At 45.0% G+C, this 27,146-nt stretch overlaps 1 protein-coding gene across 3 annotated transcripts in view; it reads left to right on the top strand.

Annotated features, from left to right (window-relative positions):
* The window catches only part of MYO1E (myosin IE), a 232,243-nt gene that overhangs the window by 14,335 nt on the left and 190,762 nt on the right, over positions 1–27,146 (top strand). Inside the window, exon 2 of one of the 3 annotated variants that reach the window (XM_078333272.1) lies at positions 384–480. The exons of the other annotated variants lie outside the window; for them this stretch is intronic. The gene's annotated coding sequence lies outside the window, so the exon portion shown is untranslated. The remainder of the gene's footprint in view (positions 1–383; positions 481–27,146) is intronic. 3 annotated transcript variants of the gene reach the window in all.

Genomic DNA, 27,146 nt, shown 5'->3' with positions numbered 1-27,146 from the left:
AGGGACATAAGGTTTTGACTTTATATCAATAATTAAAACCCATTATTTTCCTGGTGAGGATACATTGATATTACCTGTAAACTTAGTATTCAATAGTTAAAGGCACATGAGGAAGAAATTGTTGGGCTTTCATATCTGGACTCTGGAGAAGATTTCTGAACTCTGGACCTCAGGTGATCCGCCCGTCTTGGCCTCCAAAGTGCTTGGATTACAGGCGTGAGCCACCACACCCGGCCTCAGGAGCAGATTTCTGTGCTTTGTTTCTATGATCTAGAACTAGGGCTTAGGGTGTAGAAAAGCTGGGATGGCCTTTTCCTTCTAGCTCTTTCTCTCACACACCCCAAACACGTCCTCCAACTAGTGTCCTTTTCTTTCCCCACAAGGCCTCTTGCCCATCCTCTCCTTGAAGCGTCTGTCTGAACTTGGAAAGGACGCGGAGAGCTGGAGAAGGCGGGAGACATAGTTTGCACCTGCCGAGAAGTAAGGAAACGTAACTAAGGCTACCAAATGAAAGGTAGCTCCTCCTCCTTCTCCTCCTCCTCCCCTCCTCCTTCTCCCCTCCTCCTCCTCTTTCCCCCTCCTCCTTCTCATCCTCCTCTTCATCCTTTTCCTTCTCCTCCTCCTCCTCCTCCTCCCTAGGGCTTTCTGGATCCCTCTTGCTCCAGCCCTGCTTAGCAGCTCTCCAAGCCAGCAGGGAGGCCAATGTGGTGAGCATTGTCTGCTCTGCAGAACAAGGAGACACTGTCCTCTTTGTTTGGGGCTATGAGTCAAGAGTCTTCCGTGTTTTGCAGCAGCTGTATTTAAGTGCCCATTGACAAAGGTGAGTTCTGTATGCTCCAGTTAAGCTGTGGTGAATTGTGACATTCCACCATTTGCCAAGTCCGACAGGTTCTACCTCTGCCATGTGGCTGCACTCACCTGGATCGGCTGACCAAATTCATCCACGTGGTGTTTCCCTTTCAGGCTTGGATGTTCTCCACCTTCAACTTGTGTCTTGCTGGAATTAATTCCCTCCTCATCTCCCTCCCATCAGTTTAATTCTACTTTTAGACCAGCCTTAACTCTGCCTTCTTGAGCCTCATTGAAAGTTACCTCCTTGACCTGGTGTGGTGGCTCATGCCTGCAATCCCAGCACTTTGGGAGGCCAAGGTAGGTGGATCACTTGAGGTCAGGAGTTTGAGACCAGCTTGGCCAACACGGTGAAACACTCCATCTTTACTAAAAATACAAAAATAAATAGGCTGGGCGCGGTGGCTCATACCTGTAATCCCAGCACTTTGGGAGGCCGAGGCAGGCGGATCATGAGGTCAAGAAATCCGAACCATCCTGACCAACATGGTGAAACCCCTTCTCTATTTATAAATAAATAGATAGCTAGACAGACAGATAGCTGGGCATGGTGGTGGGTGCCTGTAATCCCATCTACTCAGGAGGCTGAGACAAAAGAATTGCTTGAATCACTGCACTCCAGCCCAGGCAACAGAGACTCGTCTCCAAAAAAAAAACATTATCTCCTTCAAAATCTCAGGAGCACTTTATCCGTAAAGATCTTTTTTTTTTCTTTAATTTTTTTTGAGATGGAGTCTTGCTCTCTTGCCAGGCTGGAGCACAGTGGCGCAGTCTTGGCTCACTGCCTCCTCCACCTCCCAGGTTCAAGCCTCAGCCTCCTGAGTAGCTGGGACTACAGGCACGTGCCAAATGCCCAACTTATTTTTGTATTTTTTTAGTAGAGACAGGGTTTCACCATGTTGGCCAGGATGGTCTCGATCCCTTGACCTCATGATTCATCCGCCTCGGCCTCCCAAAGTGCTGGGATTACAGGTGTGAGCCACCATGCCTGGCCTATCTGTAAAGATCTTATAATTGGCTGGGCATGGTGGCTCACACCTGTAATCCTAGCACTTTGGGAGGCTGAGGTGGGTGGATCACCTGAGGTCAGGAGTTCAAGACCAGCCTGGCCATCATGGTGAAACCCCATCTTTAAAAAAAAAAAAAAAAAAGCAGATCTTATAATTGTTAATGTGCGTTTTATCTTTCCTTCTGATCAGTTGCTTTTCAGGTAGGATCTTTTCTTGTTCAGCTTTATATCCCAGCCTCTCCTCTCCCCACTTCCACCTCCCCTTGTTTCTTGACTTCCAATACTGAGTGTACAATACTATCTTAAAACTTAATGGGAGGGCCAGGTGTGGTGACTCACACCTGTAATCCCAGCACTTTGGGAGGCTGAGGCAGGTGGATTATCTGACATCAGGGATTCAAGACCAGCCTGGTCAACATGGCAAAACCCCACCCCTACTAACAGTATAAAAATTAGCCAGGTGTGGTGGTGGGCACCTGTAATCCCAGCTACTCAGGAGGTTGAGGCAAGAGAATCGCTTGAACCCAGGAGGTGGAGGTTGCAGTGAGCCCAGATCATGCATTGCACTTCATACTGGGCAGCAAGAGTTAAACTCCACCTGAAAAAACAAAAAAAACTTAATGGGAGGCCAGACACAGTGGTGCAATCCCTGTAATCCCAGCACTTTGAGGTCGAGGCAGCTGGTTCCCATGAGCTTAGAGACGTTTAAGACCAGCCTGGGCAACAGGGCGAAAACACATCAATACAAAAAACAGACGGGTGTGATGTTGCACACCTGTAGTCCCAGCTACTTGGGAGGCTTAGGTGGGAGGACTGCTGGAGCCCAGGAGGCAGAGGGAGACCCTATTTCAGGAAAAACAACAAGAAAAAACCCAAAAAACTTAACGGGAAAAAAATGCTTGTGTTTCTTTTTGTTACGAGTGAGTATACAGTGTTTAAAACTACCCCCTAGGCCTTTTCCTTGAGGGACAAAAGGGTGCGGAACTGCCTACAAGGTGGAGCATTCTTAAAATCTGCTCCAAAAAGCTGATGCTCTTGGGTACTCAACTGATAGAATGAACAGGAGGAGTGCATAGGTGAAAGCACCCTGTGATTAAATGTCTCGAGCCTTTGGTTTTTGTTGGAATTGTCTGATACGTGTCACTCCTCACTCCATTGTGCTTGCACTTCGGAAAGATGGAATGGTGAGGACAGAGAGGAGACAGCTGATAGAAAGACACTTAAAAGGGCACCTGAAAGCCACGTGGCTTGTCCCTGGAAGGCAGTAGAAAGCACTTTGCCGTCAGGATGCCTTTCTTCACTCATCAGCAGCTATAATGTTGAAAATGGGGCAATGCCTCCCCTCTACAAACTGTTGAAGGAAAGGTAGTTCTCCCCCAAGACAGAATCTGTTGTATAGTTTGCCAGTGATTTTCACAAGTGTAGATGCTTGAGAAATAGGCAAATAGGCCAGACATGGTGGCTGACAGTTGCAATCCCAGCACTTTGGGAGGCGTAGGCAGCTGGATTGCTTGAGTCCAGGATTTCGAAACCAGCCTGAGCAACGTTGTGAGACTCCATCTCTACAAAAAAATGAAAATTAGCCAGGCGTCATGGTGCATGCCTCCAGCTACGTGGGAGGCTGAGGTTGGGAAGATTGCTTGATCCTGGCACATTGAGTCTGCAGTGCATTCAGCCATGATCATGCCACTGTATTGCAGCCTGGGTGACAGAGTGAGCCTGTCTCAAAAGAAAAAAGAAATAGGCAAAGAAAAGAGAGAAAAGGAATGGAAGTAACTGACATGGGATAGGGCAGGAGTTGGACAGTATGCTTTATACAATTGTCTGTGGTTTTGTAGGACAGGTTGAATTTGAATGTTGAAAATGCTTAGGTTAAAAATAAGACTGGCAGGGTCAAACTGTGCCCATGAAATCTTTGTTGTGGAACTCATCAAGTGAAAAATTGGCAGATTTGCGCTTTTTGAGCTTTTTCGACTACATTTTCCATGTAGCTCCGAGTGGCTGAGTGCAGTATTGTAAGCTCCACAGGAGGGTAAAGGAAAGCGCCTCCCACGTGAGTGGCAGGAGTAGGTAACTCATGGTATTTAGACAGATTTGTAGATCACCAGTTAGAACATTTGGAGGGAGGAGGTTTAAGTGGCTTACAGACAAGGAATGGAGGAGTTGAGACAGGCTAGGTAAATGGGGCCCTCCTGCCTATCGGAAGTTTTTGAGTGATATGTTGGATACTTATGATTCCATCCTACTTGGTTGAAAACTGATGATGGAGAGGGATGCTGCCGTGCTCACGGTTCGTGCTTGCACTTCTGGCACGGGGTAGAATTGGCAACTTTGCTGCATCGAACAACTGTTCCCCACCAGACCAAAAGTGCCTGGAGGACTGAGAACCTTCCAGTTCAACTTGGTCGCAGCAAGGCAGCCACCAAGGAATGAGTGATTGATGAGAGCCATTGGATTAGAGGAGACAGCTAGTTGTAAACTGGAAATGTTTTTCAAAGGTAAAAATAGCCCCCTCGAGATAAAACCACTGGGGCTTTCTGTTGAGTTTCCTCTCCACGGAACAGGATATTCGTGGTTCTTCGGGGTTCCTGCGGGTGGCAGTGGCTGTGGAGGGAAGCTGGGAGGGTGGCCAGGTTTCCACCTGTATCTGACTCATTTACTACTCAGGCCCCTTAATTGGGAGGCTAGGTAATTAATTACCTGAGGTCACACAACCAGTCCTGACCAGTCCCCACAAAGGGCGGAGCTACCCTTTCCAGGCCAAAATGGAAACAAAATTCACCAGGGTGCTATCTGTTCAAAAGCTCCCAACTCTGAACACAGAGCCATTGCAAATCAGGTGCCCACTGGCATGGTGGCAGCAGGCTGTTCAGGTTGAGTTCTGCCATCTGAGGACACCCGGACCTGTGACCCCAAGCGAGGGGTTTTCTGACCTTTGAGGAAGAGTGGTCAGGCTGCTTTTGTTGATATAAAAAATCACTGCCAGATTCGTGGCCAGGATAAGAAAGTATTCCTTGTTCGGTGATACAGACAAAAGAATGTAAAATTTCCTCACAAAGGTTGTGTCTGTTCTGGTTGAAAGAGGAGAATTTGTTGCTTGTGTTTCTTCTTAAGCCGACAAACCCTGCACCTGTGCTGGAGGCATCTGGCCTTGCGATCCTCCGAAGGCCAGGACAGTCTCAAGGGAGACATACTAATGGCTTAATTGCTTTGTTGATTCTGCTCACAAATTCCAGTAGCTTTATTTGCATTGAGAGAAGAACTTTCTTCAAGTGTCTTGGCCTTTCCCTTGGTTTTGAATGGCTCTTAATGTTTGCTGTTAATGTTGTTTTGAAAGGCTGATGGAGCCCGTTAGTGAGGAGTGGCTTTCTCCAAATGGCGGTTTTTCTTAGTGTGTGGGAGAGAAAGGGAGAGAAATTTAAAAAATAAAGTATGCAGGCTGGGCGCAGTGGCTCACGCCTGTAATCCCAGCACTTTGGGAGGCCGAGGCGGGTGGATCACGAGGTCAAGAGATCAAGACCATCCTGGTCAACAAGGTGAAACCCCTTCTCTACTAAAAATACAAAAATTAGCTGGGCACGGTGGCACGCGCCTGTAATCCCAGCTACTCAGGAGGCTGAGGCAGGAGAATTGCCTGAACCCAGGAGGCGGAGGTTGCAGTGAGCCGAGATCGTGCCATTGCACTCCAGCCTGGGTAACAACAGCGAAACTCCATCTCAAAAAAAAAAAAAAAAAAAAAGTATGCATACCTTTTCTATCTGTACATGCAAAGTATGGATTATTTTGGAGTCTGATATTAAAAATTACATTTATGTTCACATGCTTTAGGTTTGGGGGTTAAAAGATTAACATGTACAAGGGAATGGTGATATTTAACAGGACAAATTTCACTTTTAGAGAGATGTGGTTTGCTTCTCAAAATGTAGAGGTTTGTTTCTTCACCTATGGCAAAGAATCAAGTATAAGACTATTCTGGTTCAAGTGGAAATGTATTTTTTTTTTTTTTTGAGACAGGGTCTCTGTCACCCAGGCTCTGGAGTACAGTGGTACCATCACAGCTCACTGCAGTCTTAAACTCCTGGGCTCAAGCGATCCGTGGCTGGGACTGCAGGTGCACACCACTACACCTGGCTTCAATGCACTTTTATAACTTTAGTATAAACAAGACATTTTAGAATGAATAACTTTGTAATGTACTAGGACAGTAGTTTTTAATGCAGATGGGATCCAACTTTTGAGAGAGGGAAATGTTGAAGAAACTTACATTAACTGCTGTTGGCTAGATCTAGGTGTGCTGACCTCCTCAGAAAAGAAATGCTTCCTTTCCCTGCAAACTGGAGTTTGGGATATTCAGAGCTAGGAAATCATGTGGTCGATCTTAACTTTATAAATCACTCAGACAAATACAGGATAATGCTGTCGGAAGTGCTTGTGATTGTACAGGATTACATGGTGATAAAGAGTTTCAATGGCTCCTCCAGTTTGAGAGAGTTCTCTGCTTTGCTTTCTTGGTTAATTCCTTCTGCAGACCTTAAGAGCCTTTGAGGGGGGCTGGGTATGCTTCCGTGAATTGAAGCTTAACACCTTGTTGAAAACAAGAGAACTGCTGTTGGAAGTAGCAGTTACTAAGAAAGGAGTTCTCTGTATCATCCAGCATTGTACCTACTTTGAAGTAGATATTAGTATTTTCCTTGGTTTACAGACCAGGAAAATGAGGCACCCTGTTCAAGGTCACCCATCTGAAAAGTGGCAGAGAGGAGATTCTAAGGTCCATGGGAATCTAAGGTCTGCTTAAGAAAGGAGCTGTTTGCTTCTAAATACATGTATATTTGGGTTGTGGGTCCATGGACTAATAGCATGAGCATCCCTGGGATATTACTAGAAACACAGAACCTCAGGCCCCACCAGGCCTACTGATTCTGGATCTGCATTTTAACAAGGTCTCTAGGTGATTGCCAAGCACTACTGCATGGGAACACTTCCCCAGAGGAAATGTGATGGCCGCCTTCCAGGATATTGTCTTCCAAGGTTAGGGACGTGCCAAACATCCCAAGCTTTCAGATATGCGACTAACCAAGCATCTCTAATTATCCTGCTCAAGCAAAAATTAAAGGGTGATTCCTCCAAGTGGAATTGAGGGAAACTTTTCTCCTAGATAATTCTGGAGGGGTCCAGCTGTCCTTAAGGAGATGCACAGAATAGGTGTTGCCTACAACACACTTGAAAATCCCGTCAACCCAGAATGCCTCTTCCACGGCTGCTCTCCACGCCAACCTTTCTGCCATCACTGATCCCTCTGAACTAGTCTATCCAATCTTCTCCTAAAGAGGCCGAGAACATTTTGTCAGGCCAGAGAGGAAGAAAGAGATCCAGAATGGGGGCTATCAATAGCATGAAAATAGAGAAGGGCATTGAAAAAGAGTTCAGCCTTTAGAACACTCCAGTCCTGGCACTGGAGAATCGCATCTTACCTGCTTTTCCGTTTGGAATTTCCCCAGGCATCTATGCTGGAGACAGTAGTGTCTTTGTTGTGTTTCTCTCTGCTTGGCTCCTGCCTGTTTTAAAGCCCTGTGAGTGTATCTTCACAGGGCTCCTCCTTCCTTTTCACAGTGGCCACCATCCCAGTTTGGATGTGCATTGTCTTACACTGGAAACATTGCAAGAGTTTCTTTTCTTTCTTCTTCTTCTTCTTTTTTTTTTTTTTTATTTTTTTTAAAGATGGGGTTTCACCATGTTGGTCAGGTTGGTCTTGAACTCCTGACCTCAGGTGATCCGCCTGCCTTGGCCTCCAAAGTGCTTGGATTACAGGCGTGAGCCACCACGCCCGGCCCATTGCAAGCGTTTTTTAAGTGGTCTTTGTAAGGGTTATAGCCGAGTTTAAAAATGAGGATACTGAGGCCAGTATAAGAAAATTAAATACCAATTTATTCAGCTCCCGGGCGAGGTTCTATGGTTGGGGGAAAGCGGGGGCCAGAGAAGTCGCGCTGACTTCCTGGGGCGTGGGGTTTTTAAGGCTATTAGGAACGAGCAACAGCTGGGTGCTCTGATTGGCTGGAGGGGAGCGGGATTGGGATGGGGCGGGCCGCTATTGGTTGGCGGGTTTTGGGCGGGTTTTCCGGTGCGAGAGCGGGCCAGGCTTGCCTCAGCCGGGGAGCTTCCCGGGGAGCCATGCGGCAGAGCCTGGTGCCGAGTGCGGAGCCTGGTGCCGGGTGCAGAGGTAGGTGTGTCCGGCCTCCCGGCGAGGCAGCCGGCCTTAGAGTCTTCACTCTTATCCCCCTTTAATTCACAGAAATAGCATCAGCACAGTTACCTTCCTATTAACACAGCTTTGCACCTGTCACTCTTTGTCAAAAACTCTCAGTCCCTGCTGGGAAGACCAAACTGCATTACGGTCTAAATTAAACCAATTGCTGGCTGCCTTTTTCCAACTCCGTTTTCCGTTAGTCCTTCTGAAATAAATTCCCTGAGGGCAGGCTGCATTGCCTCGTCCCTGCTATGAGCAAGGGCACAGTGCTTGGACACAGGATTCTCACTAATATTGACTGGATGAATGAAGGAACTTATTCTCAGGTCTGTGTTTTATAGTCTGCCTAAAATAGACTCCTTGGTCAGGCCATTTCCCATGGCTAGACTTCCCTTCCCTTTCTTGCTGTTTATCTGAATCCTTAAAAACTCACATAAAGGCTCATTTCCTGGAAGCCTTCGATTTAACTCATAGAGATCATTCTCCAAACTCTGGCGTTTGTCATAGAGTTCTTTATTTGGGACTGAACTATGTCATCTTGCATTGCTATGTTTCCATACAGTCTCTTACAGCTCATACACACTGTAAGCCTCTTGATCAGAAATAATTTACATTTCTTTGTACGTTTCATAATCCACCATCTTTCCCTTCGGCCCTCCCACTTTCCTGTACTCTCAACGTGCCCTGGTTATCCGGCAGTTCATATTGGGGAATTACGGTTAGTTGTAGATCGGACCTCCTCTCCCCACTTTCCTGCCAGTAATGCGTGTGGTCTCTGAGGGCAGACACCACATTCTCCTGTGTCTTTTTTAGTTTATTGAATGATAGAGGCCACACCCTTTGTCCTTCTCCATTTTCTCTGCATTCTTTTTGTTCTCCTGCTCAGTTCTTGGAATTCCCATTTCTGAATGTCGAGTGCGAGTACAATCATGGTGCATAGAAGGTAATGAAACTGTGAGTCAGTGTATCCTCTAGCTGGAGCGTGAAGGTGAGTCAGCAGACAGCAGCCGTGGATCTTTTCCACCCCGAGAAACGGCAGGAGCCTGCCTGGTGACCAGGGAAGGTGGTCCTCCTCCCACTTTGTTTCCTGGAACTGAGTAGAACAAATTACTTAACCGTACTTCAATTTGATTTGTTAAAAAAGGAAGAATAGCTTCCATTCTATTTTCATTCAAGTGGCAATGCATTGACTATTAATAATGAAATTATAAAATGCCTTAGATACCTCCTTTGGGACTCTGTAACCCACCACAGCCTGGTCGTGGGCTGAAGCTGTGTTCCAGCCACCCCTCTTTTCTGACTCTACCACACTGCCCTAAAGTTAGAGGTAACAATAGAGTTACCACATTGGCATTTTTCTAACAAACCTGCTCAAGTTCTGGCTCACTACATTTTAGGGAAACAATTCCATTTCCCTCCATTTTTTTTTGAGATGGAGTCTTACTCTGTTGCCTGGGGTGGAGTGCAGTGGCACGATCTCTGCTCAGTGCAACCTCCACCTTTCTGGTTCAAGCAAAAATTCCCCTGCCTCAGCCTCCCTAGTAGCTGGGATTACAGGTGCACGCCACCACACCCAGCTCATCTTTCCAATCTTTTAATAGATTGCCTTTGAAAGAGTTGCCTGTTAAGGAAATGCTTCAGTTGGATTCAATTGAGTAAGGCTAGAAATGTTTGAAGAAAACACACACATCTCAGCTTGACCCGCCCAGCCTCAGACTTTCCTATCCTAGTTTGGGGAGGGATGGATGGCAGATGTACAGTGCTTCAGTTGTTGTTTTGCAGAAAGTTATGTCACCATCATGTAGAACAGAAATCACAGAATGAAATTGATTAGTAATGCATTCACTGAATTTGGGCAGGATAGTTTGCTTATTTGAAAAAAAACTTGGCAAAAGTCCTCCTCGTCCTCCTCCTCCCTAACTGGCTAATTTAAAGAAGATTTTTGAGTTGAAATTTTCTGAATAGAGTGGGCTCAGTTCACCCTTTTTTATATGGTAGATTGCTTGCAGTGCATTGCTGGGAGTGGAGGATACACATCCTTTTGTGCTTTAACCCGGAGCTGGAGAAAGCACAGCCTTGTCTAGAAGCTAAAGACATAATTATATCCATTTCATATGCAATATGGCAAAATCATTAGAAAAGTATATTGCAAGTGGAAAAAATATGGGAGGCATATGTATGTAAGATGTTCATATGGGAAGTTATGGGAGGAAAATGAAATAATTACTAATAATTACTATTAATAAGGTTTCAAATTATCCCCTTTTATCCCCTCTGCCTGGGTATCCTTCCATCAGGCCCAAGTTTTAGATTAGTTTCTAGATCTAGCATCTACAAAATGCCTTCCTTTGGACTCTCAAGCCTTCCCAGACAGACGGCTTTCTCTTCCATATGTCCCCGGCACCTAGTTTGAAATGCTCTTCCCTCATGCATCACGGTCTGCCTTGTGTTAGACTCTTTAAGCATTTGTGTCTCATTAAGATATTGAACTCAGCTGGGTGCAGTGGCTCACGCCTATAATCCCAGCATTTAGGGAGGCCGAGGCAGGCGGATCACCTGAGATCAGGAGTTTGAGACCAGCCTGACCAACATGGTGAAATCCCATCTCTAATAAAAATACAAAATTAGCTGGGCGTGGTTGCACACACCTGTAATCCCAGCTACTCGTGAGGCTGAGGCAGGAGAATCACTTGAACCTGGGAGCTGGAGGAGACAGTGAGCCCAAATTGTGCCATTAAACTCCAGCCAGCCTGGGCAACAGAATAAGACTCCATCTCCAAAAAAAAGATACTGAACTCCAGGGAGCAGAAGTTGTTTCTGACATATAGCCAGTGGTCTTAATCCAGTTTAAATTCCACTGTGGTGCTTATTAAAAATAACAACCCTTGAGCTCCATCCTAAAGCAATTGAAATCAGAGTTCCTGGGAATCGGATTCAGACACAAGTGTATTACTTTTCAAAGCTTCCTGGGTGGTTCCTAAAAGCAGCCTAGGTTGAGAGCCACCGGCGCTGGATGCTTAAGCATTGTTGGCTGTGCCATCCAGCACCAAATGCAAACCGATCAGGGAGTACTTTTGCCATGCTGTAACACACCATATAACATAGGAAGTTTTTTTTTTTTTTTTTAATTTTTTATTGGATTATAGGTTTTGGGGTACATGAGCAGAGCATGCAAGACAGTTGCGTATGTACACACATGGCAGTGTGCTTTGCTTTTCTTCTCCCCTTCACCCACATTTGGCATTTCTCCCCAGGCTATCCCTCCCCACCTCCCCCTCCCACTGGTCCTCCCCTTTTCCCCCCAATAGACCCCAGTGTTTAGTACTCCCCTTTCTGTGTCCGTGTGTTCTCATTTTTCATCACCCACCTATGAGTGAGAATATGCGGTGTTTCATTTTCTGTTCTTGTGTCAGTTTGCTGAGGATGATGTTTTCCAGATTCATCCATGTCCCGTTTCCGAATTCAACGCGGGCTCCAATCCTGGGTTGTTCTCACAGCGCCATCTTGAGTCCCCTCGCCGAGTTTAACTTTTTTAGATTCCCCATATAAGTGAGATCATGTCAACATAGGAAGTTTTGTGCTTTTGGCTTTTTTGGTTACGGAGGGTATTCTTTAATACAGCTGACTTGAATAAATAGGAGTGTAGTTCCTTTGCCTTTGCAAAAGGTGAGCCTTTGTGTGAATAGCACCTGGGGGCCTTTGTTGATGGCAAGGCTGTGGTAGTTTTGCCACCTGCACTCTCTTGCCTCTTCCCCACTTGGGCTTGGATCCTGGACCAGAGGCCTCCAAAATACAGCGAGGCATCAGAACCACCTGGGGAGGTGATTCAAAAGGTCTGGGATGAGGCTTCGCAATCTGGTTTTCACGAGGGTTCTCGGTGAGTCCAGTGGAAGAACTGGTAGCTGAGAACCACTGCTTCGCGGCTCTGTGGAACTGAACGTGATGTGGGTCTTGGATTGTAAACATCAGGGTGTTTTTCTTGCTTTTCCTAGATTGTCTTTCTTAACCCCAAATAAGGTAATTACAGACATATTTTCTCTATAACTTTTGTGTATTTTTAAGTGTTAGCTCCTTATGTCACCTGAAATGTACTTTTTTGGTGTGAGAGAGGGGTATAATTTTTTCCAAATGGATGGATAATGGTCTTAAAAATAATGTATTCGGTTATGCATCCTTGCCTTCTGTGTGAAGTGCCACCTTGACCCTGTGTTGTGTTCATAGCTATTATTTGTTTCGGGCCTCTTCTATTTCCTTGACCCTTTTCTCTATTCCTAAACCAGTTGCTAGTACCACATTGTTTTAAAACATGTTTTTATATTTTTTTGGCAGGATTTGACTAATTAAATTTCTTTTTAAGTAGATTCTTGGCAATTTACACTCATTTACTCCTCCAGATAAAATTTAGGATAAATGTGTCAAGGTTACAAAAGCAAATCTGTTTGGAACTTTGGTTGGAATAGCATGAACCCTCTAGGGCAGCAGTCCCCAGCCTTTTTGGCACCAGACACCAGTTTCGTGGGAGACAGCTTTTCTGCAGCCAGGGTGTGGAGTGGGGATGGCTTTGGGATAAAATTGTTCCACCTCAGATAATCAGCATTAGATTCTCATAAGGAGCGTGCAACCTAGATCTGGCGCATGGTCGGTTCACGATAGGGTTTGTCCTTCTATGGGAATCTGCCTCTGTGACAATCTAGTGCTACTTTGCTCTGACCGGAGGCGGAGCTCAGGCGATATTGCTTGCTCACCAGCTGCTCACCTGCTCCTGCGCAGACTGGTTCCTGACAGGCCACAGACCAGGACAGGTCCATGGCCCCAAGGTTGGGAACCCCTGCTCTAGAGCACTTTGAGAAGGTGAACGTCTTTGGAACCGATGCCTTGTATCCACAGACACGGTGTCCATCCCCATAAGCCCTTCTTTCAGGGCCTCTGTTCATCTTTATGTTTTTCTTTAAACAGTTCTTTCACATTTCTTTCTTTTTTTTTTTTTTTAATTTGAGACAAGGTCTCACTCTGTCACCCAGGCTGGAATGCAGTGGCATGATCAGGGCTCCCTGCAACCTCCACCTCCCGGAGTGAATTGATCCTCCCATCTCAGCCTCCTGAGTAGCTGGAACTACAGCTAATTTCATTTATTTATTTAGTAGAGATAAGGTTTCCCGTGTTGCTCAGGCTGGTCTTGAACTCCTGGGTTCTAGTCATCCTCTGAAAGTGCTGGGATTACAGGCATGCGCCACCATGCCCAGCCATCATTCCCGTTTCTTCAGTTTACTACTGGCATTTTATAACTCTTGTTCCTGATTTGAATGGGATCTTTCCTATAACATTTTTTTTTGAAAAGATAATGTTATTTATAGTTCTTATAATTTAATGGGCATCATGTCATAACCCACGGAATTATAAGAATTTCACTCACCTAAATATAGAGGGATTGTAGCATTCTGAGGCATTCCATTTTTTACTTTTGCTTCAAAAACATGAGACAAAACAAAACAGGTTCTCCCCAAGCGTCCCAGTGCACTCTTCTTCATTAACAGAGTGGCCTGGGCTATGAGCCATCATTCTGAAGACTCTTAGGCAGCAGAATGGCCCAGGGTTGCAGAAGGAGCTGAGTCTAGGCCGAATGTGATCTGTGGCAGGACTCAGCCTGCAGGCTGTGATTCTGAACAGTCCCTGATAGGGGGCTGGATGTTCAGTGGTACACCTCATCATCCCAAGGTCAAGAAAGCACACGTGGAAGAGGGGAAAGATGTCTTAATTCTGCCTCGCTGAATGAGGGATTTAGAAGTGGGAGCTAGGCCTTTGCTTATAATCTCAGAAGGAAAAAAGGATGATTTCAGGAATCAAATAATTCTAAGAACCAATTCTATAAAAAGTGCTTTGCAAACTGTAAAATGATAATTATACACATTCAGAAATACTAACTGCATGTGTTTTGGCTGCAGTTTGAAAGCCTTAGAAAGAAAGCAATGCAATTGCTGGATAAAACCTGATCCCTCTACACCAGAATTGTTGTCACAGCTTTAATGAAGTTTTATGTGAAAGCAGAGGAAAGTAACAGTAATTCTTTAATCCAGACATGTGTCTAAACCGTGGGTAATTCACAGAAGGCCTTAAGGACACTGAGAATTGGTGAGTGTCCTATACGTGCTTAGCGTCTACAGGCTAAATACCCGTCTGTTCCCTGAGTGAGAGCGAGGGAGCTGTTAGCAGTGTCCGTCCCTGGTACCTCTCTCCTTGCCTTTCCCTGTCTTTCCTCAGTCATCTTGTAACACAGGAAGTTTAAAAGTAGTTAGGCAGTTCTATTTCTTGACAGCAGATTAAAAGCCAAAGTTGAAGGTAAATGCTTAACCCATTGGGTTCCAATAAGCTAGTAAAGCCTGGGCAATGTAGTAAGACCCCTGTTTCAAAAGAATGTTTAATTAGCTGGATGTGGTGGCACATGTGCCTGTAGTCCCAGCTACTCAGGAGGCAGAGGCAGGAGAATCCCTTGAGCCCAGGATTTTGAAGAGAAAGCTCAGGCTCAGAGAGGCTAACGTGTGCTGGGAGTTAAACGCCAGTCTTAGTACCTTTGTTCTGCAGTATTCTGCACTTTGCTTAGGGTTTGTTTGTTTTTTAATTTCTGATTTAAACACTTCAGCTGCCTTTCTGATTGGTCAGCCTTTCTGTGTACCGCTCTCTGATTGCTTTTGGAAAGAGCTTCCAGTAGGCTAAATGTGTTTATTCTGCTGTGGCTTCTGAAGTCCGTCATCTTTAGGGAGAAGTGGCTGCTCTGTCCACCTGATTGGTCAAGCCTCTTTTTTTCTTTGTTAGAAGTTGAGCATTTAAAATTTTTTCTGTTTGTCTTTCTAAATAAAGTACTTCAGGTTCTTTTGAAAGCTACGGTCATATCCTATCAATGGCAGACAGAAAGTTGATTTTTTTTTTTTTTTTTGAGCCGGAGTTTCGCTCTTGTTACCCAGACTGGAGTGCAATGGCGCAATCTTGGCTCACCGCAACCTCTGCCTCCTGGGTTCAGGCAATTCTCCTGCCTCAGCCTCCTGAGTAGGAGACTGAGTTGGACTAAAGGTGTGCACCACCATGCCCAACTAATTTTTGTATTTTTAGTAGAGACGGGGTTTCACCATGTTGACCAGGATGGTCTCTATCTCTTGACCTCATGATCCACCCACCTTGGCCTCCCAAAGTGCTGGGATTATAGGTGTGAGCCGCCGTGCCCGGCCAGAAAGTTGATGTATAAAAAATGACATGCTAGTTTGAGTTCTTGGTCTTCCAAGTACCTAATGATTCTAGTGCCTATCAACTGGCTAATGGCTGCTTCTATTTATCGAATGTAAATACTATGTTCTTTGGTGGTGCCCTGGCAGAACTCCCCGTGGGACTGTGGGGTGGAGAACACGGGAAGAGATACCTGCTTGGGGGAAGGTGGGAGGTAAGAGTGGGAAGGACTTTGTGTGGGGGTTTCCGTGCCAGTTTAGCCACAGTAGAACAATCAGTAGATTTCTAAGGTTTCTCACTCCAGACGCTGGTTCCCTGAAAGCATCTCCGGACTCCCCCAGGCCCAGCGCTGTCCTGAAGGAAAGGAGACCAGCCTGGCTGGCATCATCGCTTGCCAATTGTATGTAGAGCCCTAGGGCCTTGAGGGAACACAGGCCAGATAGCTACACAGGCTTTGGGCAAGACCCAGTGTCGTGCCGGCTTCAGGTCAGACCTGCAGTCCCAGTGGTGGCGGCCATAGGGGTGCTTGTGTCACCCTTCCCCCAGCTCACACATCTCAGCACACAGAGAAAAACTCTGAGGGAAAGTAAGGGAAAAGGGCAATAGTCTCTGCCTGATAATCCAGAGAATTCTTTTGGATCTTATACAAGACCACTGAGGCAGTACCTCTACGAGTCTGCAAGAACTAACTACAGTGTTACTGGGATTGGGGCACCCCATAATGCAGTTCTGTACGGCTACGGTGTCCACAAACTGAGATCATAACCAACTCCCTCTGGATACCTGGAAAGCCTTCCCAAGGAGGATGGGTACAAACCAACTCCAGATTGTGAAGCCTGCAATAAATTCTCAAGTCTTCAATGCCTAGACACCCGTGAATATCCACAAGCATCAAAACTGTCTGGGAGAACATAGCCTTACCAAATGAAAATGAATTGACCAGGGGTCAGTCCCGGAGAGACAGAGATACGTGACCTTTTAGAAAGAGGGCTCAAAATAGCTGATTTGAGGAAATTCAAGGTGACACAGAGGAGGAACTCAGAATCTTTTCAGATAAATTTAACAAAGCAATTGAAATAAGAGAATCAGGCAGAAACTCTGGAGCTGATGAATGCAACTGACATACTGAAGAATGCTTCAGAGTCTCTTAGCAGGAGAAAGAACTAGTGAGCTTGAAGACAGGCTGTTTGAAAATACACAGTCAGGAGACAAAATAGAAAAGAATGAAGCCCACCTACAGGATCTGGAAAATAGCTTCAGAAGATCAAATCTTAGTAGTTATTGGCCTGAAAGGAGGTAGAAAAAGAGAGAGGAGAGAGAGAGAGAGACTGGTAGAAAGTTTATTCAAAGGGATAATAAGAGCACTTCTGAAACAAAAGCTATCAAAATTCAAGTATAAGAAGGTTATGGAAGATTTAAGAAGATTTGACTCAAAGGCAATTACCTCAAGGGATGTAATAACAAAACTCCCAAAGGGCTGGCCGGGCGCAGTGGCTCACACCTGTAATCCCAGCACTTTGGGAGGCCAAGGCGGGTGGATCACGAGGTCAAGAGATCGAGACCATCCTGGTCAACATGGCGAAACCCCGTCTCTACTAAAAATACAAAAAATTAGCTGGGCACGGTGGCGCGTGCCTGTAATCCCAGCTACTCAGGAGGCTGAGGCAGGAGAATTGCCTGAACCCAGGAGGCAGAGGTTGTGGCGAGCCGAGATCGTGCCATTGCACTCCAGCCTGGGTTACAAGAGCAAAACTCCGTCTCAAAAAAAAACAACTCCCAAAGGGCAAGGATAAAGAAAGAATCCTAAAAGCAGCAAGAGAAACCAATTACATATGGTGAAGCGGAAACGCCAGGCAGCAGACTTTTCAGTGGAAACCTTACAGGCCAGGAGAGAGTGGCCTGAACTGCTGAAGGAAAGAAAAAAAAAACAACTTTAGAATGGTATATCTGGCAAAAATACCCTTCAAGCATGAAGGAGAAACAAAGACTTTCCCAGAAAACAAAAACTGAGGGATTTCATCAGCACCAGAGCTGTCCTACGAGACATGCTGAAGGGAGTTCTTCAGCATGAAACAGGAGGATGCCAACGAGCATTAAGAAGTCATCTGAGGCACAAAACTCACTGGTAATAGTAAGTCCACAGAAAAACACAGACTATTATAACAGTGTAATTGTGGTGTGTAAACTGTTCATATCTTAACTAGAAAGATGAAAGGATACTCTCATCAAAAATAATTTTTCAAGATATAGACAGTACAATAAAATATAAATAGCAACAACCAATAGTTAAAAAGTGGGGAGACAAAATTAAAGAATAGAGTTTTTATTTTCTTTTATTTATTGATGTATTTTTGAGATGGAGTCTTGTTCTTTCGCCAGGCTGGAGTGCAGTGGCACGATCTTGGCTCACTGCAACCTCTGTCTCCTGGATTCAAGTGATTCCCCTGCCTCAGCCTCCTGAGTAGCTGGGACTACAGGCACTCACCACCACGCCCAGCTGGTTTTTTTTTTTTGTATTTTAGTAGAAACGGCATTTCACCATGGCCAGGATGGTCTCGATCTCCTGACCTCATGATCTACCCGCCTTGGCCTCCCAAAGTGCTGGGATTACAGACGTGAACCACTGTGCCCAGCCAAATTTTTATTTTCTTTTTGCTTTTTGTTTATGCAATCAATGTTAAGTTGTCGATCAGTTTAAAATAATGGGTTAGAAGATGTTATTTGCAAGCTTCAGGGGAACCTCAAATCTAAAAACATTCAACAGATACACAAAAAATTAAAAGGAAGAAATTAAAGTGTGCCACCTGAGAAAATCACCTTCACTAAAAGGAAGACAGGAAAGGAGGACAGAAGGAAGAGAAGACCGGAAAACAGATAACAAAATGGCAGGAGCAAGGCCTCACTTACCCATGATAACATTGAATGTAAACAGATAAACTCTCCAATCAAAAGACAGAGAGTAGCTGAATGGATAAAAAGCAAGATTCGAGAACCTGTTGCCTGCAAGCAACACGCTTCACCGAATCAAATCATAATGGATTAATGACTTAAATCGAAGACTTCAGACTATGAAACTACTGAAAGAAGACACTGGGGAGACTCCAAGACATGGGTCTAGGCAAAGAGGTTTTGGAGAAATGGGATCACATCAAGTTAAAAAGCTTCCACACAGCAAAAGAAACAGTCAACAAAATGAAGAGACAACCCACAGAATGGGAGAAAATATTTGCAAACTTTCCGTCTCACAAAGGTTTAATAACCAGAATATAGAAGGAGCTCAAATAACTCTATAGGAAAAAAAAATTAATAATCTGACTTAAAAATGGGCAAAAAATCGACAAAGAGGTATATGAAAAGGTTCTCAACATCTCCTGGTATCAGGCCATCCCCATGCTTCTCAAGGAGTTAGGAATACAGGTTGCACAGCACCATGCTCAGCAATTTTAAAGGTATTTTGTAGAGGCCAGGTACGGTGGCTCATGCCTGTGATGCCAGCACTTGGGGAGGCTGAGGCAGGCAGATGACGTGGCGTTAGGAGTTCGAGACCAGCCTGGCCAATATGGCGAAACTCTGTCTTTACTAAAAATACACCAACAAGAAAATTAGCCGAGTGTGGTAGTGGGTGTCTGTAATCCGAGCTACTAGGGAGGCTGAGACAGGAGAATCACTTGAACCCAGAAGAGGCAGGTTGCAGTAAGCTGGGATCGCGCCACTGCATTCCAGCTTGGGCGACAGAGCAAGACTGTGTAAAATTTATATGTATATTTTGTAGAGAAGGTGTCTCTCTAGATTGCCTAGGCTAGTCTTCCACTCCTGGGCTCAAGCAGTCCTCATGCCTTGGCCTGCCAAAATGCTGGGATTATAGGCTGGAGCCACCATGCCCAGACTGAATTTTTGAAATTCTTAGTAGGGGGATCCTTTGAGAGAAGTTGACTATAGTAATGAGAAGGAAAGTGGGTGACTGAACAACCCTCTTAGGAGAGAGAAAAATAGATGAGTCAAAATGAAGACTGTCTGGGCTGAGAGCCTGACACAGAGCTGCCCTTCTGTGTCTCTTGGGAGGGGCTGTGTTTCGGATGAAGGTGGTCAGCTGGAGGCTGGACTACTCTGTGTCGGGGGAGTGAACTTGGGAAATACCAGCTCTGCAGTATGGAGTCAGTTTGGTCCAAGTGAACTTGGGAAATACCAGCTCTGCAGTATGGAGTCAGTTCAGTCACAGTGAACTTGGGAAATACCAGCTCTATAGTATGGGGTCAGTTAGGTCCAAGGTTTTGCACCTCACATAACCAAGTTATCTTATGTTTCTGTCTGCATTTGGAAACCAGAAGGTCAGTCCAATATTTGCTTAAAAAACCAGGAATGAGAAAATACCTGCATTCTGTGTCCAAGCACTGTGTATTATTCCACCTTATTCATTAGAACCAATGGAGAGGAAGGCCCTGAAAGGTTGCTGTCTGTTGAGGGATGATAAAATGGAAGCGTTTAGTACCCATTATTGCTACTTGAAGATGAATAAAATGTCACTGACATTTTCATTTTTATTTTTTGAGACAGAGTGTCACTGGGTCACCCAGGCTGGAATGCAGTGGCACAATCTTGGCTCACTGCAAACTCTGCCTCCCAGGTTCAAGCAATTCTCATGCCTCACCTCCCAAGTAGCTGGGATTACAGCATGAGCCACCATGCCTGGCTAATTTTTGTATTTTTAATAGAGACGGAGTCTCACCATTTTGGCCAGGCTGGTCTTGAACTCCTGGCCTCAGGTGATCCACCCGCCTTGGCCTCTGAAAGTGCTGGGATTACAAGAGTGAGCCACAGCACCTGGCCTGACATTTTGTTTAAATTACTATTTTTAGATGTTGATTGACTTTTGTAGTTTCACCCCTGCCTTTGGTCCTTTTGCATGGTTTTCCCCATAGCATTCTAAACTTTTACCCAAATGGGTTTTCGGAGACCTTGCTCCTCCTGCCTGTGGGAAGTGGATACAGGTTAGCAAGGATTGAAACTCCCCTACTATTTTTCCAGCTCAGCAGGCTCCATGCACCAGCCTCAGCGCTCCTGAGAGCCCACGGAGACAGTCCTGGGTCAGCTCTGAGGACATCTTGCGGGAAGGGTTGGCTCAATGTTTTGTGGAGCGTAAGAGGAGATGTGCTAAAACTAGAGAGGAAACAGTTTTCTCTGTTCTCTACAGTTCAGCAGATGACATCCCTTCATGGATTTATGAGAAACACAGTCCTCTCATTGACCAATAGGTGGAAAAACTCGGAAAGTTTGCTCAGCACAGATCTGGGAGTCAGGAATGTACTGTGTGCTGCTGAGGAAGACATTTCAACTCCTCTTTCAAGCAAAAAAAAAGTCAACACTGATCTGGCTGGTGTAGCTGTTTTAAAAATTATATTAATGAAAATAGAAATTCAGTTGTAAGTAGAGACAGCTACCAAATTCCTAAGCAATCTATTCATTTTTGTTTTTTTTAGACTCAAACACTTCTACGTGCTTTGCCTCACAAGGCGACTGTCACTGTAGGGCCACTTTGGTTACACCTAGTACGTGAGTCTGCAAAGACCACAGAGCTTACTTCCTTTAGAGGGATTTTGTTTGGTTAATGTACACTTTTAGCTGACATTTCTCGTGGAGTAGGAGAAAAAGGAGCTTCGTTTAACCATATTAGCCACTTTATGGATGGGGAAATGTATGCAGTATGTCGAAGTGATTTTCCTTATGAGTTATGAAGATATATCTAAGCTTAGATTTTACTCTGTCCGGTAAGAACTCTATGAGTGAGTTGTTTGTTTGTTTGTTTTGTTTTGTTTTGTTTTGAGATGGAGTCTCTCTTATATATATAAAAAAAAATATATATATATATATATATATATATTTTTTTTTTTTTGATGGAGTTTCACTCTTGTTACCCAGGCTGGAGTGCAATGACACGATCTCAGCTCACCGCAACCTCCGTCTCCTGGGTTCAGGCAATTCTCCTGCCTCAGCCTCCCGAGTAGCTGGGATTACAGGTGTGCGCCACCATGCCCAGCTAATTTTTGTATTTTTTGTAGAGAGGGGGTTTTGTCATGTTGTCCAGGCTGGTGTCAAACTCCTAGACTCAAGTGATCTTGCCCACCTCAGCCTCCCAAAGTGCTGGGACGACAGGTCTGAGCTACAGGGCCTAGCCTAGTTTTTCTTTAATCCCACAAAAAGTTTCAATTTTTTTTTTTCTCTTGTGTTAATATTTGTGGGTATAGTGTGGGAGGGGGCAGCACACTGGAGTGACTGTAGGACTGATTTTTATTGAGTGACCAGAGAGAGCCCACAGCACACAGCCAGGCTCTCGTTGGAAAGGCCTCAGCACAGATGTGTGCACACAGCACTGTGTGTCATCTGTGACACTCATCCCTCTGTATGAATCAGGGCCACACGTGGTTTCAGATGATAAGGGTTCCTTCCTGACATCTCAAGGGGAGTCATTCGAATGCACCCGCATCTCCCCACGCCTCCCAAAATGCCTGCCTGAATTAATGGGTAAGTTGGTAAATAAATGCTCGGACTGCTTGGCCGTGGCCTCTCTCTGTGGCATGAGGTCTAATGCAGTTGAAATATAAGTCTGTTGTGGCCTCCACGTAGCTGGGAGAACAGGGGGAGGACATCAAAGAGATCTGAGAGCAAGCCTGGCCAGGCCTCTTCCACTTTTCCAACCCTGGCTTATGTGTGGGACAATGGTGAAAAGCAGCCCTTGAGGTAGAACCAAGTGGATTTTTTCATTATTATTCATATTCGGCACAGACTCGTTGATGCAAAAAACATGCTCTCCTGATGTGTCCACTGAATCGTCAGTTGCTTCTTTCAAAATCCCTAAAATCTGGCATTCTGTGGTATTTGGCAGATAGCTTCTCACACTGTAACAGCCTGTGCCTGCCAGCTGAAGTGTCTGAAAGGAGTTTCGAGTCATTTTCTCACACTCTGATGCGAGTCCACCTTTCACTACATACCAAGGATAGTACATATATCCACCAAGTGGTGCCAAGTCTTCTTCTTTATTAAACTTTAACATCAAAATTGCACTTTATGTGATAATAAAAATACAACAGCATGAGCTCTGCGAGTAGTGACTAAAGTCCTGGCTCTGAGTGGGCTTGGGTGCCACAAGAATGCCCCTTTTCTCTCTCATGGTTTGACCCATTGTGGTGTGAATGTTCTCTTTGTGACAGTCTTTGTGCTAAATCTTTACACGAATGCACTTGTTGCACTAATACATTTGTTAGTGCTTCCTCGGGGATATTCTCATCAAGAAGGAGTTGGTGGATGTGTGTTTTTGCAAATAAGCTTCCTCTGTCCGCTTGGCGATTCCCTGTGAGGTTTCTGAAAGTGTGACCTGTCAATGAGACATATAAGTGGGCGGAGGAAAACGCGGGAGACGTACATGCCAGTCTTAGAAGTAAATCACTCTGGTATTCAGTGTGCAAGAGTTGGCAAGTTTCTCTCAGATTTCCTACTGTTTTTGACCCTGCCAGCCTGAATCCAAAGACCGGGCCAGTCCTGTGACTGGAAGGGGCTGCAGAAGAAAGCCTTTGCCGAGTGATTTCTGTATAATCATCTTTCAGAGGCTTAATAAGCTTTGGAGAATATTTGGATGAAGTTGGCAGTTTTATTTCTACCATCTGATTCTACTTTGGTCCTATAGCAGTTGCTGCCACTGTGTCAGCAGGGGGGAAAATATGCTGTTACCGTAATGGAAAAGAACATTCAGTAGCATTTTCCTGTATTTATGTCAGGAGTGGTCTAAAATGGTCATTTTTGTTTGTTTTTTAAAAAGAAAACTTACAGGTACAAAGTAGGTGTATATATTTATGGGATACATGAGATATTTTGATAGTTTTAGAATGCGTAATCACATCAGGATAAATGGGGTGTCCATCACCTGAAGCCTTTATCGTTTCTTTGTGTTACAAACATTCCAATTATACTTTTAATTATTTTTATTTATTTTAAGACAGGGTCTCATTCTGTTGCCCAGGCTGGAGTGCGGTGATGCAATCATGATTCTCTGCAGCCTCGACCTCCTGGGCTCAGGTGACCCTCCAGCTTCAACTTCTGAGTAGCTGGTACTACAGGCATGTGCCACCATGCCACACTGACTCTTAAAGTTTTTGTACAGACGTAGTCTCACTAAATTGCCTAGGCTGGTCTCAAGCAATCCTCCCACTTCGGTCTCCCAAAGCGTTGCCATCACCGGCGTGAGTCATTGTGCTCCACTGACAGGAGGTTCTTCATATTTCTCTTATATCCACCTCCACAAAGCTAACTGAGTGCAATTGATCTATGCAGTCAGGAAGTCACTTACCTTTCATATGCTTCCCCATTACTTCGGCATATTTCCAGGGGGTTTCAAGGAAGAAGTAGCTCTTGCCTATGAGGACATGTGCTGTATTCTGAAGTGTTTACTTAGATGCATAGTGGGAGCTCAGAAAATACTTACTGAACTCACTCTTCTGATTTAGCTTTCAACTATAAACATAGGAATAAAGGGAGGAAAAAAGCAAGAAAACCTAGAGGCTGAAAGCAAGGCAGGAAGAGAATGGAGCTAGAAAGAAGTGACAAGTCAGTTTGCTTAGAGGAAGGGTACCCACCCACCAGTGGGAAATAGGTCTATTGTTATGTGGTAGGGTTGTGGGTGGTAATAGAAATTTCACAATGGGTGTAGAAAGTTGCTGAGTAGGGCTGGGCGCGGTGGCTCACGCCTGTAATCCCAGCACTTTGGGAGACCGAGGCGGGTGGATCACGAGGTCAAGAGATCAAGACCATCCCAGTCAACATGGTGAAACCCCGTCTCTACTAAAAATTCAAAAAATTAGCTGGGCACGGTGGTGCGTGCCTGTAATCCCAGCTACTCAGGAGGCTGAGGCAGGAGAATTGCCTGGACCCAGGAGGCGGAGGTTGCGGTGAGCCGAGATCACACCATTGTACTCCAGCCTGGGTAACAAGAGCGAAACTCCATCTCAAAAAAAAAAAAAAAAAAAAAAAGAAAAGAAAAATTTGGAATGCACATCTCTGTCCAGCTCCATTCCTCACTCTTTTTAAAGGTGTACAGGAGGTGGGGAGCTGTTAGGTTTGTCTGCACAATAGGAAACACCTGCTTAAATAACAGCATGAAGCCAATCTTGACAATGAAATTAGCTGTGTCCAATGGAATGCCAGGGTGGATCGGGGGCCTCGTGCCTATATAATCCCAACACCTGGGGAGGCCAAGGTGGGAGAATTGCTTGAGCTCAAGACTTTGAGACCAGCCTGGGCAGCATAGCGAGACCTCGTCTCTAAAAAATTAAAAATTAAAAAACAGAATGCCAGCAAAATCAGTTCCTAAATTCTCTTCTGTTCAGTAGTAGCATAAAGGCCTGACCTAAGTGATGGGGAAAGTTCGTTTATGTGGCTGCAGCATCAGACATACCAATGATATTCCTGCTGTGGATTTATAGGACAACTAGAGACACCCATCTCTGGACTGCTGCTGCTGTCAGGTTAGTAATCTGTGTGCTCTAGTGAGAATGGACGTAACCTCCCCAGTGACGGCCACGTAACGTAAGTCCTGGATCTGCACGCTTGCTTCTTCCCGTCTAATTGCATGTTGTAATTTGGAAATAATGGGTTTATTTTTAATTTTGAGAGGGTGAATGTGTTGCTGTACAAAAGCCCGGGATTCCTTCCCGTTAAACCGGCAGCATTGTTCGACACGGTAAATGCTGTCACACGCTTTTGTCTCACAAAAGTAGCAGCAGCAGTTGGAAGGCTAAATTCTCCTTTACCGGTGATTTTGTTGAACCCAGTGATTTAACCTCTCAGACAACACAGTTCCTCATCTGCAAAATGGAAATAATGTCTGCAGTATCTGTTCTACTCACAGAGTTGTCCTGGGTCACAGAATGGTAAAGGAAGGAAAAGCCAAGTTACTGCAAAATTGTAGGATACTTTTGCTTTTGAATTTAATTTATACGCATGCCACTTGTTATCTAGAACCTAGATTTCAGGCTAAAGCAGGGAGCCCTTGGGCTTCGTTCCACCCGAATTAGTCTCACTTTATCCTTGCTTTAAAATTAGCCTTTGTTTCTTTTCATCTCTTTTGAATATCATCCTTGCCCTGCAATAATAAAAGAGAGCTGCATGCACTGAAATCACACCGTGAAAGTATAAAATGATAGGGCTAGAGCTAGCTACATGTAAACAGAAAAGAAAAGGTGATTGAAATAATAGTAATCCTCATCAAGGTGAGAGTGACTGACAGGTGTTACTTTCTTTTTTTTTTTTTTTTTTTTTTTGAGACGGAGTTTCGCTGTTGTTACCCAGGCTGGAGTGCAATGGCGCGATCTCGGCTCACCGCAACCTCCGCCTCCTGGGTTCAGGCAATTCTCCTGCCTCAGCCTCCTGAGTAGCTGGGATTACAGGCACACGCCACCATGCCCAGCTAATTTTTTGTATTTTTAGTAGAGACGGGGTTTCACCATGTTGACCGGGATGGTCTCGATCTCTTGACCTCGTGATCCACCCGCCTCGGCCTCCCAAAGTGCTGGGATTACAGGCTTGAGCCACCGCGCCCGGCTGACAGGTATTACTTCCACAGGGTTATTCTTTTTAAAGCTGTACTACTAAGTGGTTAACCTAATGAAATTCAGATTGTGAAAGGGTTATAAGTCATTGAAAATGTGGGATTCATTTCTTTCCGTCTCAGTATTTTTGGAGTGCTGGAGTGATGTGTCTACATAATTTTGTAAGAAGACACAATTTGCAGCTGGTGTTGATAACCAAGTTGATTGCGATCTCTAGGCGAGGAGTCTGTCCATCTTTTCCTTCCATTTGTATATATCGTTCCACCTCTCCCTTCTCATCCTAAATATGGGACATTTTCTTGGTTCTCAGTTGTTTTTCTTCTGACACGTTGCTGACCTCTGATTTCTCATATCAGTGCTCTTCTAGTTCAAAGATGTTTCCCCAGTTGTAGATGGGGGTTTGAAGAGGAAGGTGCTTGATTGCAAACGCCTACCACTTACTGCTTCTGTAATATAGTGAGTCCACCTGTGGGCTGAGCAGGGCCGCTTCACATCTTTCAAAGTTTTTCTCATTGGCCTTACATCAGGTCAGCAAACCTCTTCTGTTAAAGGCCAGATAGTACATATTTTAGGCTCTGTGGACCATACAGTCTCTGTCACAGCTACTCAACTCTGCCATTGTAGCATGAAATCACGTGGCTGTCTTCTAATAAAATTTGATTTACAAAAACAATCAGGCTGGGGTTGGTGGCTGACGCCTGTAATTTCAGCACTGTGGGAGGGCAACGCAGGAGGATTGCCCAAGCCCAGGAATTTGAGCCCAGTGTGGGCAACATAGGGAGACTTCATCTTCACAGATGTTTTAAAAGTTAGCTGGGCATGATGGTACACACCTGTGGTCCCAGCTGCCTGGGGGCTAAGATAGGAGGATCACCTGGGGTTGGGAATCAAGGCTGCGGTGAGCCATGATGACACCACCACAGTCCAGCCTGGGCGACAGAGCAAGACCCTGTCTCAAAAAAATAAGTAAAAATAAAAATGATCATTGGGCCAGATTTGGCTCCTGGGCCGTAGTTTGCCGACCCCTGTTGTACATGATTCTCATATAGACGGGACAGGTGCACTTACAATATTAAATGGAGTGGAGGGTGCTGTGTAAATACCTCAAGTTGAGTCAAGGATAGGTTCTTAAGGCAGTTTGCTTAGGAATTTACCTACAAAAGACTATTACCACAATTTTCACTACCTCCCTAATTAGGCAAAAACCTGACAACTGGCCTTGGGACTATTGGGG

The sequence above is a fragment of the Callithrix jacchus genome, chromosome 8 (assembly GCF_049354715.1).
Source record: "Callithrix jacchus isolate 240 chromosome 8, calJac240_pri, whole genome shotgun sequence".
NCBI classification, from domain to species: domain Eukaryota; kingdom Metazoa; phylum Chordata; class Mammalia; order Primates; family Cebidae; genus Callithrix; species Callithrix jacchus.
Note: the sequence above shows the minus strand (reverse complement) of the source record. Positions and strands in the feature narration are given on the sequence as shown.